Source organism: Eulemur rufifrons, chromosome 6, assembly GCF_041146395.1.
Source record: "Eulemur rufifrons isolate Redbay chromosome 6, OSU_ERuf_1, whole genome shotgun sequence".
NCBI lineage: Eukaryota > Metazoa > Chordata > Mammalia > Primates > Lemuridae > Eulemur > Eulemur rufifrons.
The window spans coordinates 66072501-66093054 of NC_090988.1; the positions used below are offsets into that span (position 1 = coordinate 66072501).

General features: G+C 32.8%; 1 protein-coding gene and 1 pseudogene across 4 annotated transcripts in view; one reads left to right on the forward strand and one right to left on the reverse strand.

The window, feature by feature from the left end:
• The window catches only part of SOX6 (SRY-box transcription factor 6), a 678732-nt gene that overhangs the window by 215577 nt on the left and 442601 nt on the right, over window positions 1-20554 (reverse strand). The gene's annotated exons all lie outside the window — the stretch shown is intronic.
• LOC138385478 (U2 spliceosomal RNA) lies at window positions 16783-16933 on the forward strand (annotated as a pseudogene).

Here is a 20554-nt window from a genome sequence, read left to right on the forward strand (position 1 = left end):
AAGTGTGCCTCATGAGTTGAGGTACAGGCTGTGTTTTTTGTTTTTTGTTTTTTTTTTCCCCCACTGAATATATGATAATTTCCTCTCAAAATGTAAACCATTCTCATTTAAAATGCCATTGAAATCTACTGTGAACAAACAAGGCAAGGATACCCAGGTAACTCCCTAAATTAAGATCAGACTCTTTTATCTATACCAGGCACACTCAACTCTCCTTCAACTTCCCCTCTTCCTGGCTGCAAAAGGAAGTCTATTCCTGGATCAACTGAGGTCTATTCATGTTGCAGATCCTAAGAGAGCAAGAACAATCCATGGAATTCTGCCATCTAAGCTCCTAACCTCACAGCTGGGCCTTCAGCCCATTATGCTTTATTAGCCCATCCTTTTTGGATCCGGAAATGAAGGTATCCTGAAACATCTCTCCTTCAGTATAAGACAGACTGCCTTTACATTGCCGTTCTCTATGGATGACTATAAGTCAATGGCTACATCTCCATAACCTACACATAAAAATAGTAATTTCTGGCTTTTCAGAAACATGAAATTCTTTGGTTCTTTACAAAGAAAAAAAAACAGTAAAATTATTTGTCTCAATATCATCACTGAGTATTGCCGGATTGGCTCTTTCTCTAGAAACTCTATTGGAGTTAGGAGATAGGAAGAGAAGGAGTAAGAAAAATAGACCTTATTAATGAAGTTTTTAAAAGCTCTTATGTGTTATTTTATTTAACCCTCATCCTAAAAGTTGCATTGTTATTTTAACTTCACAGATGAAAAACTAAGCTTTTGAGAGGTAAAGTAATTTGACCAAGTCACAGAGCATTTGATTAAATTTAAATTTGTCTTCTGATTCTTAACCCAAGGAAGTCTAGGGTCTAAGAGAGACATATCTTCCCTTGTCTCAGACTTAGAATATATTCATGGAATTTCTAAAAGTTAGGATCAACGTTCTTAGGGACGTAGAATTCTAATGCCATGTAAGGCTTAAAAATATACAACTAAGAGAAATAAATATGCAACTTCTCAGTAAGGCTTTGTTTACAAAATAAGAAATTAAAAAGCTCAGCTAGGCAATAAGACAACCAGAGAGGTCAGTAAATTGAACTTTAACATCTTATAGATATGAAAACAGATCTTGACATTAAGTGACATGCCTGGAGTTACTCAGGAAATTAACAGCCAGCCTGGGCAAGATCATCTGTACGCTTATTCCCCAACCTTTCTCTACCCCAACAACATATGGCCTCCTGGTTCCAAGCCCAAATATAATGATTACACAGACCCCGGCACTTTCTGGCACTCTCTGGTCTTCGCCAACATTCCAGAGACAATATTTACAACACCCATGAAAGTCTGAGAAATACACTCAAATATTTGCATGAGTCAAGTGTGCTGCTGCCCTGGTTCAGTTTGTCTATAGGCTCAGACCGTCAGGGGCTAGCCAAAAGGAAGTTACATGAAGAAATCTAGGAAGTGAGCCCAGCAAGGTTTGAGAAACTTCCCAGATACAAGTAAGGCTTGGGACAGTTGCCTGTACAAACACACACTGTGCCCATTTCTAAGGTATATTTACAATTCGCCTAGTGTAAACCAAGAGAATCTCTGCCCTGTTCCAATATGCCTCTTCATACAATAATACCTTAAACTTACATAGTGATTGCTTTGTGCTACGAAAAGCTTCATATATATTAACTCATTTCTTTCTCACAGCAGTTCTATGAAATAGGTCATATTGTTATCTTCATTTTAAAGATGACAAATCTGAGGCATGAAAAGGTTAAGCAACGTGCCAAAATCCTAAGCTATTAAATTATTTCTCTAGGATTCAAAATCAGTCAGTCTGGCAACAGATTCTACCCCCTTAACTATCAGGATAAAAAGAGAATTGAACTGCTAAATGTTCTACCTTCTCAAAGTTACTTCAGCCAGCAGACAAAGTAGCTGAAATTCTCCTTATAATCTGTTTTTAAGGGTGTTTTGTTTTGTTGAAATATGTTTCTTAAGGTCCTTATTAAAATGAAAACATTTACCTTGGGAAGTATCTATGATACCTTTTTTTCTGTAAAATAGCCCAATGACTAGGACAATCTCCTGCTGACTTTTCAGTCCAAGTCGCAAATATCCACCGTTATAGTCTTCTTTTCATTATTAATTTACTCTCTCACTCTCTTACTCTTCCTGTCTCTCACTCTGTCCTTCCAAGTTCTAAACTCCAGGTGCTGAGACCCTCTACCTTGATTCCTATTTTTCATTTCATTGGACCTTGTATGTGGACCTAGACTCACAAAATTCTGGAAGTTTGGCTTTCCCCACCAGACTGATGTGACTAGTCCTCTGGCTTTTAGCACACCATTTTGTTTCCTCTACGAATTCCCCATTCCGGGTCTGGTATCATGAAACATGTCCCTGCCCCCAATCATTTGGTCAGCAATCTAGATAACCCAGTCCAGTCACCTTTTTTTCTGTGTTGTTTATAGCTATTAGGACATCCAAATGGGTGTGGCTGTTGCCATTACTGAGACTATGATGGGAAGGTATGCTAAAAAAATTTAAATTAAGATGAAACCAGTCAACAACTAAGGGAGACTGTTTGCATTTTTATATAATCATAGATAGTTCACAGCTCCCTGAATTACAGTGTGGAGTATATGATGAGGTAACAGGCCAGTAACACAGATCCCACCCACCACAAACTCAGGTTATGAGGCCACAGAGGGAAAATGGAAATGGAAATTTCATATTGATTCTAAAATTGCTGTTTGATTGTTCTTTCATAGTTGAATATAGCTGTATAAATAGCATGTTCTTATTATTCACAATTTTGACTTTAGTAATGATTTCTGAGTAAAATAGTTGTTGCCAAATATATTGTATATAGTATGTTGTATACATTGTATATCATTGTATTATGGAAACACATTATGTTCAGAAAGCTTCTTTGAAGGTTATCTAATGTTCCCTATGCAGCATTCACAATATTCAGGGCACAAATAATAATGAATGTCAAAGAGGAGAAGAAAGACAATTAAAATCTAGGTCCAAAAATATCAACAGTCTCATAACACAGGAGTATTTTGAACATGCTAACATATAATATGAGTAAAATATTCAAAAGTACATTTATAAGCCTTTTCTTATAAAAATTAAAAGTCAACATATGTTTACTCAACCTATCAACAATAGTTTAGTCACAAATGGGATGTCCTGGTCTCATACCAGGACATTCTCTACAAATGCATAGAAAAGCTTGATTCAAGGTTCTAAAAGTGTCAGCATCACTTTAGACAATAATTATATGTTACAAATGGAGTTTAAAAAGTAGTTTATAACTCTCACTTTCTAATGTAACTTTAAAATGTTCATGGTTTTACATGATCAAGAAAAATAAGGATTTTTAATTAATTTTTTTAACTTGAAGGCAGAAGCTGGACATACAACCCAGAGGCAAAAAGGGAAAAAATATACTAATATTTGAGCCTCACAGAGAATAGAATACCACAACTGATGTCGTAGTACTGAAAAATAACCTCAGCAGTGGTGAACATCACCTTTTGAAGAGACAAACATCTGAAAGGACAATAAGATCATTGCAATAGTTGAACTTAAGGGTAAAACGTAAAATGGTCTTTGCTTTTTAAAGATTATGGTAGCATCAGTGGTCCTAGAAGAATTACAGAGGCAGCAGGCTCTGCAAATGGAAATCTCAAGCACACACTCCCTGCTAGATTCTCTTGGCTCCCTATCCACGTTTAAAGCCTTTGTTGTGAATTAGATAAGAATCTACTCTAGTGCTACTCATAACTATAGAGAAAATTGGTGGAGAGGAAGAACAAATGATAGGCCACAAAATATACTTCCTCCCTGTTAGCTCTTTAAGGGCAAGGTCTATGTCACATGCATCTCTATGACAAAGCACAGACATAACCATGGTGCCTAGCACTTATTTTGTGCTCAGTAAAGTTGAAATGAACTAATAAGCAATTCTAAGTCAGTAGTTCTCCGAGTAGTTGGAGATGGGTAGCCATAGAAATTACTATGAATTCCAGGAGTATTTGAGCCATACCTGAATTGCTTCCAATTTAGTAACTATTGTAACTAATTGAACTCACTGGCCATCCCCTCTGTTGTACAAGTAGTAGAAAATCAAATCCAATGAGAAGGAATTTATCATTATTTCAACAAACTTGGGAAAATGAGGATGAGGAAGGTTAAAAATATGTCCAAGACCATAAAGCTTATAATTAATAGAGCTATGATTCTAAGCCAGTTGGTCTGATCCTTAAGTCCAGCCTCTTTGCAGTAAACCGGAAATGTTAACAGAAAAAAGAAAAAAAGATGACAACTAGTTTAAGACAATGACTTCATATATACTCTTTAAGAATTCCTTCTGAATTTTTGTAAATTTCAATACTTTGTGGGTGCATATAGTGATATTAAAAGCCAACCTAATTTATAACAATATTATTTAATATCGTGTGAACAATAAATGAAGTCTAATAACTAAGGGAACTGAGTCTACCTCAACAATTTGAAAATTCTCTACTCAGAAAATGTTACATCTAGAAATTCAATTTTGAATTGTGTAAAAAATTTCAAATAAACCATTCTAAGAACATAAACTACACTTTAGAAGGCAAAACCAACTAGAAGACTATATAAATTATATGGACAAAGCAATTATACCAGAAACATTTCAAAGGAATTTATATTATTGTATTAATTAACCCTCTCTAATATCACCTTCTTCCAATGAAACTCAATTACATGTTAAGACACTGTAATCAGAGAACAAGTTCTAATTCTTAATTGCCCAGGGAAATAACTGCCAAAGTAGTTGCAGTTGATTGACAAAATAATTCACCTTTCTTAATGCCACCAATACTTTTTTAGGAGAATATTTTCAGAAGTTATATTTTACGTGACAAAATCCATTCTTTGGTTGAAATGCAAAAGTTGGAAGAATGACCCTGATTAGGGAAGAATGACCCTAATCAATTGGTCCAGATCAGTGTTTCCCAATATTTTTTAATCTATGCTTCTAGGTTTCTCATTCTATATTTTTTACACCCCTACTAGCCAAGAAGATTTTGTCTGGCTGATTCACTTTCTATAGTGTAAGTAATAGGTACATCAAATGAGCTTTTACAAGCTATAAGCAGTCCCATTTGAGAACCCTGATCTGCTTGTCAAAACCAATTTTAATTAAGTCAAATGGGTATTTGCAGCTAGGTTCTTTTACACCTACAAGTTTAAAACAAAGTTGAAAATGTTTCAATTGTTCATCGACTTTATAAAAACAATACGTGCTTTCCATCATACTGCCACATCTATAAAATAGCTCTTAATCTCTTGCTAAAATGTTGATAGGTTCCTTTCTGTCTAAATACCTAATGTGCTGTGATTAATAGTACCCAATTATCCGCATCAATGAAAAATTTATTTTGTTATGTTCCTTGACAAAGACAATTTATTTGATCACCTTTTAGGCAACAATAATGTTTAAAATCTTCTGAATTACTTACTTGGTATGTCATTTTTCTTTTAATCTGTTTACTATAGTCTGATTGCCTAAAATGTAGAACAGTTCTAGACACATAAAAAATCTTTAAAAAAATACTTGTTGAAATGAATTCAATCCTGTGAAGTCATTAATATACATAATCCAAACTAGGACATTTCTTAAATGAAAGAAGATACTATCATTAATAATTATTATATCAAGAACACAAGCATAAAAACCAGGACAATCCCACGTAAACCAGGACTTCTGAATACCCTAATCAAAACTTATTGTCACTTAATGTCAGTTTCTGACTAAGTAGTATTAAATAAACAGAACCTATAGTTGATAAATAAGTTTCATAAAAATTCCATAATATGAATTTCTGTAGTTGGCAAGCCTGAAATATGGATGGTATAATAATAGAATAATTAGGCTCAATTCTTCACTATTTAAAATATATAGAAACTCATAATAAATAAATATATATAAATTATATATTATATAAATATAGCTAGATAGATATGACTCATTATGTAGAGTAAACCTAACAATGTATAGGCTCTAGTAATCTTAGTTTCATAAAGCTTGTTCAAATGCTCCTCATCTGCCAAGTATTTTGAAGAAAAAATTTTTATTTAAAATTCTTAGAAACAGGCCGGGCGTGGTGGCTCACACCTGTAATCCTAGCACTCTGGGAGGCCGGGGCGGGTGGATCGCTCGAGGTCAGGAGTTCGAGACCAGCCTGAGCAAGAGCGAGACCCTGTCTCTACTAAAAATAGAAAGAAATTATATGGACAACTAAAATATATATAGAAAAATTAGCCGGGAATGGTGGTGCGTGCCTGTAGTCCCAGCTACTCGGGAGGCTGAGGCAGAAGGATCGCTTGAGCCCAGGAGTTTGAGGTTGCTGTGAGCTAGGCTGACGCCACGGCACTCACTCTAGCCTGGGCAACAGAGTGAGACTCTGTCTCAAAAAAAAAAAAAAAAAAAATTCTTAGAAACAGTCAATCCATTCTTCATGAAAAGTAATTCCTAATTAAGGGTATATTAATATTATGTTGATTTTCCCCATTTTAGAATAGACAAACTTATAATTTTACTAAACACAAATATCCCCATGTAAAAAAATATTAAAATATCTACATTTTATAGCACTGTATCATTATGAATTTTAATTTTGGTTTAAGCACATGTTCATCTTTCATATGATGAAAATACAAATACATAAATTAATGAAAAATTTGCATTTGTTTCTGAGGATTCTAAGGTCGTGGGTTATACATAATGAAGTAATGAATTTTATTGTAAAGGTTAACTAATAGAATGTCCTGTCTATCATAGAAACAGTAAAACAAAAACTTTTTCACTTTAAGTAGAAAATTCAACCAAAGTTTTGGAATCTAGGTAAGACTTATAAAGTCAACAAAGCCATAGATTCAATGGCCTTTGCATAAATTCCTGGAAAAAGTATTTACCCCTGTTCAACAAGACAATATTAGAAAATTTATAACCCACATTTATTCCAGAGATGGTATAATTAAGTTTCTAGGATATTTCCTAGAAATTATTACCCAATTTCTAACTAACATAAAAAATATTCCCAAATTATATGAGTAGGATCATGAAAGAAAATCACCCAGCCCTCTAAAACTGAGCTACAGCTGAGTTCTAGTTATATTTTCAAGCTTATACCTAGTTGGTTCTAACCAGACATTTGCAAAAATAGCTTTAAAAGAAGAGGAATTGGAAAATTATGTACAAAATCCATAAATAAATGTATTTAATAAAGTATAGTTAATTACTAAAGCCCACATCTAATTAAAAAATTGACAAATCCAAACCAGATGAAGATAAAAAGGCACTTTTAAAATTAGTAAACACCAAAATACAAAGAAAATCTATTAAACATGATTTGGAAAAAAGAGTTCTGCCAATCCTGGAGCTTTTCAGGAAGTGCTTTATAGGCATCCCTGAGTTACATTTGTAACTATGTTAGTTAATAGTAATAAAAACTACATAAGAGGAAGTACTACCAAGGTTTAAAAAAAGGCGGGTGGGAGGGCTCTGAAATACCAAAGTGAGCATCAATTAAGAATTTTTAGGAATGCAAAAAAAAAAAAAATAGGCAAGTGGTTAAATCACTATAACCCAATGTAACTACTAAATATAGCTTTGGTACATTTCAGGTTTCTTTTTTGTGGAACCAAATTCAGTTAAACAGTAACTGTTAATGTTTGTAGGAAAATTTGGTTTTCTGACATCCTTCTTCAAGCAGAGAGTGAATTAGCCAATCAGAGCAGAGACAAAAGAGAAGAAACAAAAGTAACTCAAGGATACATCAGTCTTCTGCAAGGCAAGGAGATGAATGAAACGAAGAAGACCCTCCCAAGAGGATACACGCTACAAGTAAGAGTTTTTGGCCAATGTATTCTAGGTAACATACTTTGGATTCAGACAAAACGTTTCCAAGTTTTAATTATCATTTCAAAGACAAGAGTTCCCCAAATATCAGACATATTATATTCAAATATAAACACTTAAATCCATTCATGAGCTAAATATAAACATCTGAAGTAGCTGCTGTTTGGAATTATTTGTGCAACTAAGAGCAAAGGTAATCAAGAGTTGACTACATACACACTTTTGTTTCCTCCATTTGTTCAAATGAACTGAACAATCAACAGCAGCTTAGAACACTTAAAAGAGTCAAGAATAGCTTCCTTTGGCAACCCAAGAAATATAAGGCACAGATCATCAGCAAAGTGAGGTGATACAGTTATAACTATCATTCATTTTGTTACTATTATAAAGTAAAAACCATGGTCGAACTTCTACCAGGGTAGTAACTCTACCAAGATAAAAATATACAGTAAGTAATTTTCAGTATTAAGCTACTAATTTTAACCTACTTCCTCTGAATTAGTAAAATGATAAAATCTATCAAAAATGAACTTAGCCTAAAAGATTATGTCAAAATGTGTTCATAAGTTATAACAAATTTAGCTTGTATACAGTGAGTAGACATGAGTTATGATATTATTTTAGTTCATCTGTACATGAAAATAAACCAGGTATAATAATAATAATCAAAATAATCAAAAAGTACTTGAAAGTGCTTTCAAGTACATTAGGTTTCTTCAGCCATAAAACTATCTTGTTAACTATAGTCACCATGTTGTATAATAGATACCAAAAAATGATAATTATATGAGGCAGTGCACATGTTGTTAATAATTATCTAGATGTATTCAATCCACAATGTATATATACTTCAAAACATCATATTGTACACATAATAAAGACATACAATTTTATCAGTCAGTTAAAAACCTCACTTTGTAAGTAGCTATTATCATCACCGCCAACTTATAAACGGTGAAACAGACACAGAGGACACATGATTTACCCAAAAATCACACTGCCAAAATTTACACCCTAACTTCAAACCTTCCAGTTCTACTTCAAAAAATCCAATTTTGAGGATTGTATCTGAGAATAAGTATTCTTATCTTGAAATTTCATAGTTCTCATTAGCACTACAACAAATGTGCTTATTTTTCCCTATCTGAAGTCCCAGATTGACCCCATACACTGGAGAACTGGAGACCTGGAAGAAGGGAGAGGATGTGTGTGGGTGTGTGTGTAGTATTTCTGATATGTGTATATGTTTATAGCTCAAAATATATTTCCATATTTGAATTTAAACAGTTGTTATAGAGGCCATTTCATATGTGAACTTTTTAGGGGAAAAGAGAAACATTATGAAAGAAAATAATCTATTTTCCCAATCAGCCCAGCTTATTCATTCCCTGCTATATTTTCCACAACTGGTTCTACCATAATTAATTTACACGTTAAGGTGATTTTTTTAAAATCTATCATATCTATTAAAAAATAACTTGATATGTCTTTTTTTAAGTGTACTTATTCAAACAATCATAGACTCAGAAAATCAATATTGTAAAGAATCAAAGAGATCATTCAACCCTCAAGTTTTACAAATGAGAAAGCTGAAAGCCAGAGGGGAAAGTGATACGCCTGATGTCACATAGTTAATTAGCTAGTGGCAGAGTTAGGACTAGAACCTGGAAGTCCTAATTCCCAATTCAGAACTCCTTTCACTATAATATGCCACCTCTTTTTAAAAAACTAAATGAAACAATCCATTGTGGTAGGTAGTTGATTTTGGTAATAATTTTCCTCAATCCACTTAAGAAGCCACATTGATTCTTTACTTAGTTTAGCACATTTTCAATTTCCCAAGTCTAACATGTAATCTAACAATGAAATATGCCAAATGACAGAAGCAATCAATAGGAACATATTATAAGAAACACAACTTGTCCAGTAATACTAAGAATTTCACTCTAGAACCAGAATGTGAGTTTTCGTATATGTTGGTTTAGGGAGGTTAATCATAGTCTAAGTGATACTTTTTCAGAAATAACAAACAAGAATGTTTTATAGGGAAAACAGTTACATATGGATTCTGAAAGACTTCCGTATCCACCACTGATCAAATATAAGAACAGAAATATTATGGGCCACAAGAATCCTTGCATCTCGTTGGCCCATGTATTTGAAAACCTGAGTGCTCAAGGGGTTCTCCAGCTCCTAATTTCCTCTAAATATTACAAGAGTAAAGGCTATATAAAGAACGATAGTCTAAGTTCTTCAGGAAACAAGGTATCAAAAAGCAACCAAAAAGGATAATTTAAAAAAAATCAGTGGCACGTTGAGAGTGTAGAACAACAGAAATAGAGAGTTATAAAGATTTAACAGCCAAAATGAGACCAGATAAACAACACAAGCAATAGTAAGGGTGTTAGCATAAAGAAAATGACAGAGAAATAGAAAAGAAAGAAACTCAAAAATAGTATGATGTTCATCTTATAATCTGTAAGATGTTTAATAAGAGATATTAGAGTATATAAAATATTTTATTACCTATGAAGTTACAGAGTGGAAGGTGACTGGAATGTAAGTCAGGAGATCTGAGTTCTAGTTTCAATTTTGCCACCTTGTACAAGTAACACTCTGGGCCTCCATTTACCCACCTGTAAAATGAGGATTTGGACTAGATAAACTAGAAAAACATTTCTAGTTGTGGGTTATGATTTAGAAATATTCCTTGAGTGTGGGTTCTCTGTAATATTAACATTTTATGAAAATCATTCAATTTTTACTATACCTATAAAGATCATTAATATTTTGATATCATGACAAAAAAAACCCACTCATGTTACTGAGAACTATGAATGTATACATATTGTATGTACACACACATATACTCATTAGGTTAACATTATATATTAACATACAACCTAGCATTAACTTTTTAGATATGATATTTTTGGTTAATTTTGAGAGTAATGTGCATTTAAAAAATCAATTTCTTTCATAATATGTGACATTATAATTAATGTCAGTTTGGTCAGCAAACTCACTTCTTTTATCTCTTCATATTTATAAAAGAAATAACTTTACTAGAATAAAAGAATACAGAGGTGAGGTTTCATCATTCTGTAAATGAAGAAATATAACTTTTAATTCTTTGACTTATTGTAGTTTCATATATAAGTTCACTAAGTTTTGTTTGCCTATTTTAGTAATAATCATATTGAGTAAACAGTATGGTTAAGTGTTTAAGAGTATGGGCTGTGGAGCCAGATTCCCTAGTTTTAAATCTTAGCTCTACCACTTCCTAGGGCTGTAACTTCAGTTTTGTTCTCTTTTATAAAATTGGAGTAGCAATAGGGTGTTGTACAAGTCAAGTGAGTTAATACAAGTTAATATATGAGAAGCATTTAGAACAGTGCCTTCACATAGTAAGCATTCAATAAATTTTATCATTATGATCATATAATGTCTATATTAAAATCTATTTTAGAGTCTATCCTAACAATGAAGAACAAAAGTTGGATAATACAGAAATATTATGATTTATTTTATTCCAAATGTTTAATAAAGTTCTATAATCACAGACACTTTCATTGACTATAAAATGTCACTTTATTCCAACCTCTGGAAAGCAGGAAATTCAGGCATGGTAGATATGATCATGTCACTCCCCTAGTTAAAACTCTTCAAAGGCTCTCCACTAACAAAGTCCACACTTCCTAACGACGTATTTAGCACTTCATGATCTTGACCTTGTTGCCCATCTAGCCTCATTTCACTTTGGCCATCCAAATACAGCACTTACCCATTCCAACTACAAATGTGCATGCACACACGCAAACACATACACTATCTTCAGCGAAAATGTTAAATACCCCAGAAAAGTCATTTCTCTCTCATGCTTCTGAATCTTACCCATGCTATTCATATTGCCTAAAACACCTTCCACTCATCTTTCTAACTGCAGTGCTATTTTAAAAGTGAGAAACTAAGACTACACCAATGTTTATCAATAGAGAAATGAATAAACAAATTACTATTCATTGATAGCTAGGAATATTATGCAGATAGCCCTTAAGATAATGCAAAGAATTTATTCATTTAATAAATATTTACTGAGCACATTCTATGTACTGTGCTAGATTCTGGAGGCTAATAAACAAAACAGACAAAAATTTTATACCCCAAAATGAGATAAATATAGTCTATATTAAGTTTTTTTTAAAAAGCAAGTTGAATAACATGTTTTTATTTTAAAAATCTCATTTTTATAAAAACTAAAATATGTGTAGGAATGTGTTGCATAACAGGTTGTCTGTGGGACACGTAATAAGATAGCAGAGGCAAAGTAAGGAGATAATTTTATGTTCTTCTTTATATACTTCTATGCTGATATTGTACAATAGTCTACATTGATGAATAACATTGCACAATTCTTGAAATTATTAGGAATAAAATGTCTCTTGCTCAAGGCTAACTCATTAAGTTATTTCTTCCCAACATAAAATAAAAATTATTTCTACCTCAGGTCACTTAAAGAAAGTTAATGGAATAGAATTTGAGGTAAGAAGATATTTATAGAAATTAATTTCCTTCTATTTAATGTTTGGAATAATTGTGTAGACATTATATAATAGTCAAAGACTTTAAAAATAAATAAACACAAATTTTCTGGGAAGAGAATGCCTGTTCCATTCACCAGCATTACCTACATACACATCTATTGTTTGATTTTCAAACATTCACTTTTTATGAATCCTAAAAAGCATTTTGGACACTGCTGGGGTATGAATATAACATGGTCACACACCTAAACTGTATGCATAAAACTATTTTATAATATTATCATGATCTGTTTTGTCTTTTTCACTATATTGATATTTGCCCAAATGGTGCAAAAGTAATGGTGGGTGAAATTGTTGGTGCCTTAGCACGATTAATGCAGTGGCACTGAACTATACTAGTAATCACTGAAGCCTTTGCAATTGTGCACTTGTATTTTTTAAAATATCAGTTTCACTTAAAAATTACTGATAAAGCAGTAAAAAAATATTAATTTTATTAAATCTCAATTTGGACTATGTTTTTTGTTTTTTTGCTTTTTCCAGGTTTACATTTTTAGTTGGGAAAATGGAAACAACATTAAAGGATGAACAGTGAAAATCATCAAGTGTGCTGTCAACTTGGAGTATGTTTTAGAAAATAATGTGCATAACCAAATAAATACAATTAAAAGACTTCTGCTAATATAATGGTTATCTTGAGGAAAAGTACTTGTGTGGTTCCTTGAGATCTGAATTGGCTGCTTTTTTTTAATAGAATGCCACTTTTACTTGAAAGAATAAGTGACAGATAAACAATGGTCACTTAGATGTGGATTTTTAACAGATATTTTCCCAAAAATGAAACCAGGTTTTCACTTCAAAGAAAACAACTAATAGTTTTTGTTGTCAGTAATAGAATCTGAACTTTCAAATTAACAAATCTGATATTAATGGATGTGATGTTTTTGAATTGTATCATGAAATATGTTAATTTGGAAACCATATATAACTAAGAGAGTCAACATTTTCCAAATGACCAAGACAAGTTGTTACAAAATCATGCACTGGTAAAAAGATCCGTTCCAAGTACAAGTTAGACCAATGGATTTTGGTGCAATGTAATAAAACATGAAGAATTCATTATGTTTCAGATTTCACATTGCAATTAACCTTTACACTACTTATACATTTTGATGCAGAAGAAGAATATCCACAATTATCTTAAAAAGCTATTAAAATACTTCCTTTTTAAATACTTGTGTGGTACTTTATATGCTTCAACCAAAACAAAAAAATTGCCACAGATTAAATGCAGAAGCATATATGAGAATTCATCTTCTTTTAATCCTGGCATTAAAGAAATTTACAAAAATGTAACACAATGCCACTCTTCTCACTAAATTGTTTTTGTAAAAGTATGTTATTTATTTTAACAAGTAATATATTTATTATTTTAAACGAATTAATAAATAGTTTTAAATTTTCTCAGTTTTAATTTCTAATTCTGTAATATCAATAGACAAAAGCTATAAAAACAAAAGGTTTTGGGTGACCTCATTAATTTTTCAGAGTATTGAAAGAGACGTAAAAGTTTGAGAATTGCTGCCCTAAACCTAAATATTTCTGAGTTGCTAGTCTGACTAGTGTGTAAGCAGAGTGAGTTAGTTAACTGCTTTCCCAATTCCTAAAACATTGTAGACACTCAAATATGTACTGAATGTAAATGATCCTCAAAAATATTTTTGGAAAAAGTAAATATAATTTTAGAATAAATGAAAAGTGTGGTTTTAAATTAGAACTGAGTCTGAAAACTAGCTCTAATGCTTACTAAGCTTTGTGATTTGGACAAATTATTTATGCTTTTTCTGAGCCTTAATTTCTCCATATATAAAATAGGATTTATAATACCTATCCAGCTGAATTTTTATTAAATATTGTTAAATATACGTTTTCAATGTTGTTAATCAAAAGAGCGAGTATGTGGAGAAGTTGGAACCTACGCACACTGCTGGTAGCAATGCAAAATGGTGCACCTGCTTTGGTACACAGTCTATCAGTCCCTCATAAGGTTAAATACAGAGTTACTATATGATCCAGAAATTCCACTGCTAGATGTTTATACCCAAGAAAAATGAAAACATATATTCACACAAAAGCTTGTATATAAATGTTCATAGCAGCATTATTCATAACAGCCAAAAAAGAAAAACAATCCCTGTTTAAAAACTAGTGAGTGGATGAATAAAACGTGGTATAATATAGTGGAATATTATTTGGCAATAAAAAGGAATGAAACACCGATACATGCTACCACATGGATGAGCCTTGAAAACATTGTTAAGTGAAAGAAGCCAGTCACTAAAAACTACATATATATAATTCCATTTATATGAAATGTCCAGAATAGACATATCTACAGAGATAGAAAGTAGATTAGTGGCTATTTAGGGCTGAGGAGTTGGGATAAAATGGGAGGTAACTGCTAAAGGGTAAGGGATTTCTTTGGGAGTGACATACATATTCTATTAATAAAATTGTGGTGCTGGTTGTACAACTCTATGAATACACTAAAAAAACCACTGAATTGTACACTTTAAATGGGTAAATTATGTGGTATGTGGATTTTATTTCAATAAAGCTATTGTAAAAAAAAATAAAATGAAAGAGCATAGGTAAAAATGCCTAGCAAAATGCTTTGATACATACTAGGATAAATGCTTTCTTTATCTTGAAAATAATTGGAGGTTTGTTTTTTTTTTTCAAAATTCAATGACAAACCTAAGGCAATTCACAAGTAATATAGGACAAATTTTTACATTAATGGTCAGCAAGCAGTAAAATATATTCACAAAAGAAGGTCCTATCTTCTTACTTAGCTATTCTTATTGATATTATAAAACCCATCCCTTTTTAAAAATTTATGTGAAATATAAATTAAAAAGCCAGGTGAACCTGCTAAGATTTGTTGTAGTTATTTAATATTAACTGAAATTCTAATTCTGATTTAAACTTTGGTGTTTTAAATGAGGCTTTCTAATGTGAAACATGTTTTAGAAAAAGGCAGAGAAATGTTGTACACAAGGTATGTAAAACCACTTAGTGTCTCATTTACTGACAACTTCCCTCAGTTAAATTGCTATTTATGAAAAAATATTTTTAAGTAATCTGCCTCATAGTTCCTGTTTCTATTAATGAATACCTACAAAAATGTATGTATTTGTAGGTATTGGCCTTACAGATACATTTATTATAAAGCATTTTGAAAAAATATCCAACCTAGGTTATACGAGCAATATACATTTCAAAAATAATTATACCAGGAAGCAAAATACATTCTAGAACTATTGTCCATTTCAACAAAATGAAAACTATCTATGCTCTTGTGTACTTGAATCTTTGTGATGTTTAGTTAAAAGAGAAACTTTTCATATCTGGGTCTCAAAGTTTAAATTGCACTACTGTCATAAGTAGGAAGACATATCTTATAGTCTTGTGGTATGCAATAACTAGAACTTCCATTCAGGAGCAGTTGCATACTGGTGGAATGAAGCTAGGGTAAGGAGACAGAATAACAGCAGTTTCTCCAGATAGCCTTCTCTTACACTCAGAGGCTTCTTTTACATCTCTCCAACTCACCATATTCCTCTAATCAATCATTCAATAAATATTATTAAACTTGGGTCAGGCAGGGAACCTACACACACCCTGTTTTCATGCAACTTACCTTTAAGTGGGGGAACTCAGACAATAAATAAAAGAAATGACCAATTAAAGAGATAATAAGAGGAAGTAAAAATATTATAGAAAAAAATAAAACCGAATAGGTGGAAGAGGTTCCAATTTTAAATAGGATGGTCAAGGTAGGTCTCCCTAAGAAAATAACATTTTGGCAAGAATTTGAAGGAGCTTAAAAAGTGATCCATGAGAATATTTAGGAGCAGAACATTCAAAGAAGAAAAAACAAATGCAAAGTTTCTAGGTGGTGCCTATTCGAGGAGAATCAATAGGTACATACCAAGAAAAAAAAAAAAAAAGGAACCATACGTATCTTGCTAGGGTCTTTAGAGACATCATAGGGACTTTGGCCTTTACTTAGATTAACATGCAGATACATTAGAGGGTTTTTTGAGCAAAGGAGTAGCATGATTTAACTCACATTTTTAAAGGGTCAGTCTAGCCTCTGTGTAGAAAGACTGCATGGAGACAAGGGAGAAAGGGATTTCAGCTAGGAGTCTATTACAATAATCCAGGCAAGAGAGATGGGTGGCTTGGACCAAGGTAATGGAAGTTGCTAATTTAAACTGTGCAATTTGAGGACAATGATAAAACTATAACATCGCTGCTCAGCATTTTGGCTAAGATCAAGTGTAGTATCTGTTCTCATCAGTTTAACTTACAAAATTATTTACAAAAACATGAGGAAGAGTTTAAGGAAAACAACAAGGGATAGTGATGTACCCAGAGCTAGTTATAAGATGAAGCTGTTATAACTAGGCTTGAATGGAAAGAGGAGAGAATGCTTCCTGGAACCTGGATAACGTACTTGTATGGATAGGGTTGTAAGAGGGTCACAACCAACCTTTAGCAAAATGGTAAGGAGAGGGAAGGGACACTGACCTCACTCTCCTCCAGTTCTCTGTGATGTTTCCCATTGGTTGAACCCAACTGGAAGCCAAAGAAGGAAACTCACTAACACAGTCCATAAAAGTTGAACTCCCAGAGCACAGAGCAAGTTTACAAGGATTAGGGTGGAGCAAATGGAAAATATTTACCATAGTGAGGAGGATTCAAAGTGGATTTCAAGGTTTTTGACCTGAGCACCTAAGACAGAATTGCCATTTACGAGATGGGAAAGAATTTAAGTGTGGTAGATTTTAGAAAGAAAATCAGAATTTCTGTTTTAGATATGTTAAATTTAAAGACTTCAAGTAAAAATGTACAGTAGAAACCTAGGTATATAAATTTGGAGCTCAAGAGGTCTGGGCTAGAAATATAAATACTAACCCTAGTTGTCATGGGTTTGAGATACTAGAGAAAATGTGACACTGATCAATAAATGCAAATGATTCTCTTTCTTTGAGAGATAATCTTTTTATTTATCTTGAAGAAAAAAATTTAAATAATATTGAACCAATTCCTTTTTGGCATCTTCTAAAGCATGAGCTAAAAAAAATGTAATTATCTCTGTATGCGGCTATAGACTGTGGGCTTCTTATATGTAGGGGCCATTTCTTAGTCATCTTTGTATTCCTAACACTTACCATATAAAAGCCTCTTAAAAATGTTTGCCAAATGAGTGGAGATAACAACCATATACATGAATGAAAACAGGGTTGGAATTTGTAGGATATCCCCAAGGTGGCTAAAATGCCACATTAATGACAGAATTTTTGTTTTTTTAAAAAGAACCTCCTTCAATTGACGAAAGACTTAGGTATCCTCATTCATCCTGTGACAGGAAGTCAGGGAGAGGCCAACAGACACACTTTAAACAGACACACTTTAAGGAGGCTTAGGCAACTTTGAAAGCTTCTGTTGGTGAAGCAAAGAGCATCACGGAGAGTCTGAGAAAGCTAGTAGCTCTAATACCAGATGATAACAATCACATTTACGTGGTTATTTCCTGTGCCCCTGAGGCACAGCCTGCTTTTATTTTTTTAATATTTAATATACTAAATTTAGTGTTTATCAATTCACTACATGTTTTTATACTATTATTACATATGTGTTTATAAGAAAATATCTATGGTACTATTTTACATGATCTCAGTTTATATAAATTATATCATATACTAGATATATATTAATAATTTTGTGTCTTTTTTAAAATTATACATCTTGATATGTATAGCTCTTGTTTAACTGTTTCTTTATTTTTACTGCCATAAACAATGCTGCAGTGACCATTCTGGCATACATGTAAGAGTCTCTTTAGGATATAATTATATAACTATTACATAAAAGTTGGATTGCTAATTCATAGAGTATGAGTACCTTCAACTTTGCTCTTTGCTGAATATAGCTAAATTGTTCTCAGAGTAGCTGTATAAACTTAGACTCCCACAAATAGTTTATGAGAATTCCAGCTTCCCATACTTAATTTTTTGTCTGATGGATGCTAAATGATATATTATTATTGTTTTAATTTGCATTTCCCTATTATTCAGACACCCTCTTCTGTGAACTGCCTATTTAATTTTGAGCCAGTTTGGAACTAACAAGCTATGCCTATCACATGTATTTTGGTTCCATGATGTCACTGGCCAGGTCTGTTCAAGAATCTTCATGCCAAAGCCAAAAAGCAGTACTTTGAACAAACGGGTTTTTGGGTTTTCCTTCTAGAAGCTACAAAATATAATGATGGTTACTCTCAGGGGATCATGAGATCCTCTTTGATAAAATCTCCCTCTCAACTTAGCCCTGTACTCTTTTACCTTCAGTTAGTTTGATTCCTCAACCTCAAATCTAGGGTAAGTAACACTAAGGCAGAACATGGAGCTGGATGCTAGGAGGGTAGGAGAGTGCTGAAAAGTGTCTAGATTTTATGTCCAGAAGGCCTAGATGGCATGGGTTTAGGATAAAAGGGAAAATGTTAGATACTGACTGTTAAATGCAAATGGTTCTCTCTCTTTCTCTGAGAGTTTTATTTACTTTGAAGGGGGAAAAAAAAATAATATTTTACTCACTTCCTCTTTAGTATTTTCCTTAGCATGTCTAATCTGTCTTTCTCTGTCTTTCCCTTTGTATATTTTTGCCTCTCTCTGACACATAGTTAAACACACAAAATCTGTATCAAACACCATGAAGAATGTGTGAAAACATGTGTACTAAATACAGTGAAAAATAGCACTCAAAACAGGAAGCTGCCTTGTTGACAGTTTGATGAAGAAAAGATAGAAGGATCAACTTTCCCATCAGCCATCAGTGGAGATGAGAAAATTTCCAGTAACTCACAAAAGCTGATATGCTTCACCAAGCACATAGTATATATGTGAGAAAAATAGATTTTAATATAATTTCAGTAGTTCTCAATATAAGTTATGATCCATTCCAACAGAATTTTAATACATCTTCATCAGTGAAAAAAGGTCTATATCTATTGCAACAATATACAAATCAGCATAAGAAAATTATGAACACCAATTTCAAAACTAACTTCATATAAACGGAATTCTTCCATCAAAATCATGTTTTCAGAAACCTCACTAAATTTGACACAATATTATTTCTTGGCTTCTTTAAAGTACAGTGTCATAGACACATCTTGTTATAGATAATTGCAGATTCTACCTTTTGATAATATAGAATTCCCCAAACCTTTAGCCTTTTATGACTCTTATAATATAGAACAATACTGTCTAATAGAGCTTTCTAGGATAATGGAAATATTCTACATCTTTGCTGTCTAATATGAGTGCCACCAACCAAATATGGCAATTAAGCCCTTAAAATGTGGCTAGTGTGACTGAGGAACTGAGTTTTTATTTTAGTTCATTTTAATTCATTTGAATTTATCAAATAGCCACATGTGGCTAGTAGCTTCATTATTGTGCAGCACAGATTTAGAGTAATCTAGAAAATCTTTCCTTCTATTTAGCCATAAATATTGGTCTCTAATTATACTAAGCAGATAGCCAAGACTGGACAATCTCACCTAGGATCAGGGGTCACAACACTCTCAAACACTATTTATAGTGACCTATTTCTCTCCTTCTATAAAGTGCTAAATTACTGGGTACCTCCAATCCAGTCCTTCTGTGTCTGATGTCCTGACTCTCATTTTTAGCAGAGCTTACATTTTGGTTCTTGTTATCTAACCTACAGGTGGGCAAGTACATCTCTGTTTGATAGCTTAGGGTGACTCAGTTTCTGAAAGAACCATCGCCCACTGCTCCCGTCTTCCAGTGTTAATTATTTTAACTCTATCACTCTATAAGAGATGCAGCATTCATATCCCTAATATGACTTTAGCCAGCTCTAAGATATCCGTCTAACCTATGGTTCTAAGTACACCCCTGGATCTGATTTCTCTTGGTCTTCCTCTCAAGAATTGGAACTTTTTAAATGGAAATTCTTTAAGGTAATTTGGTGACATAATCCTCAATAG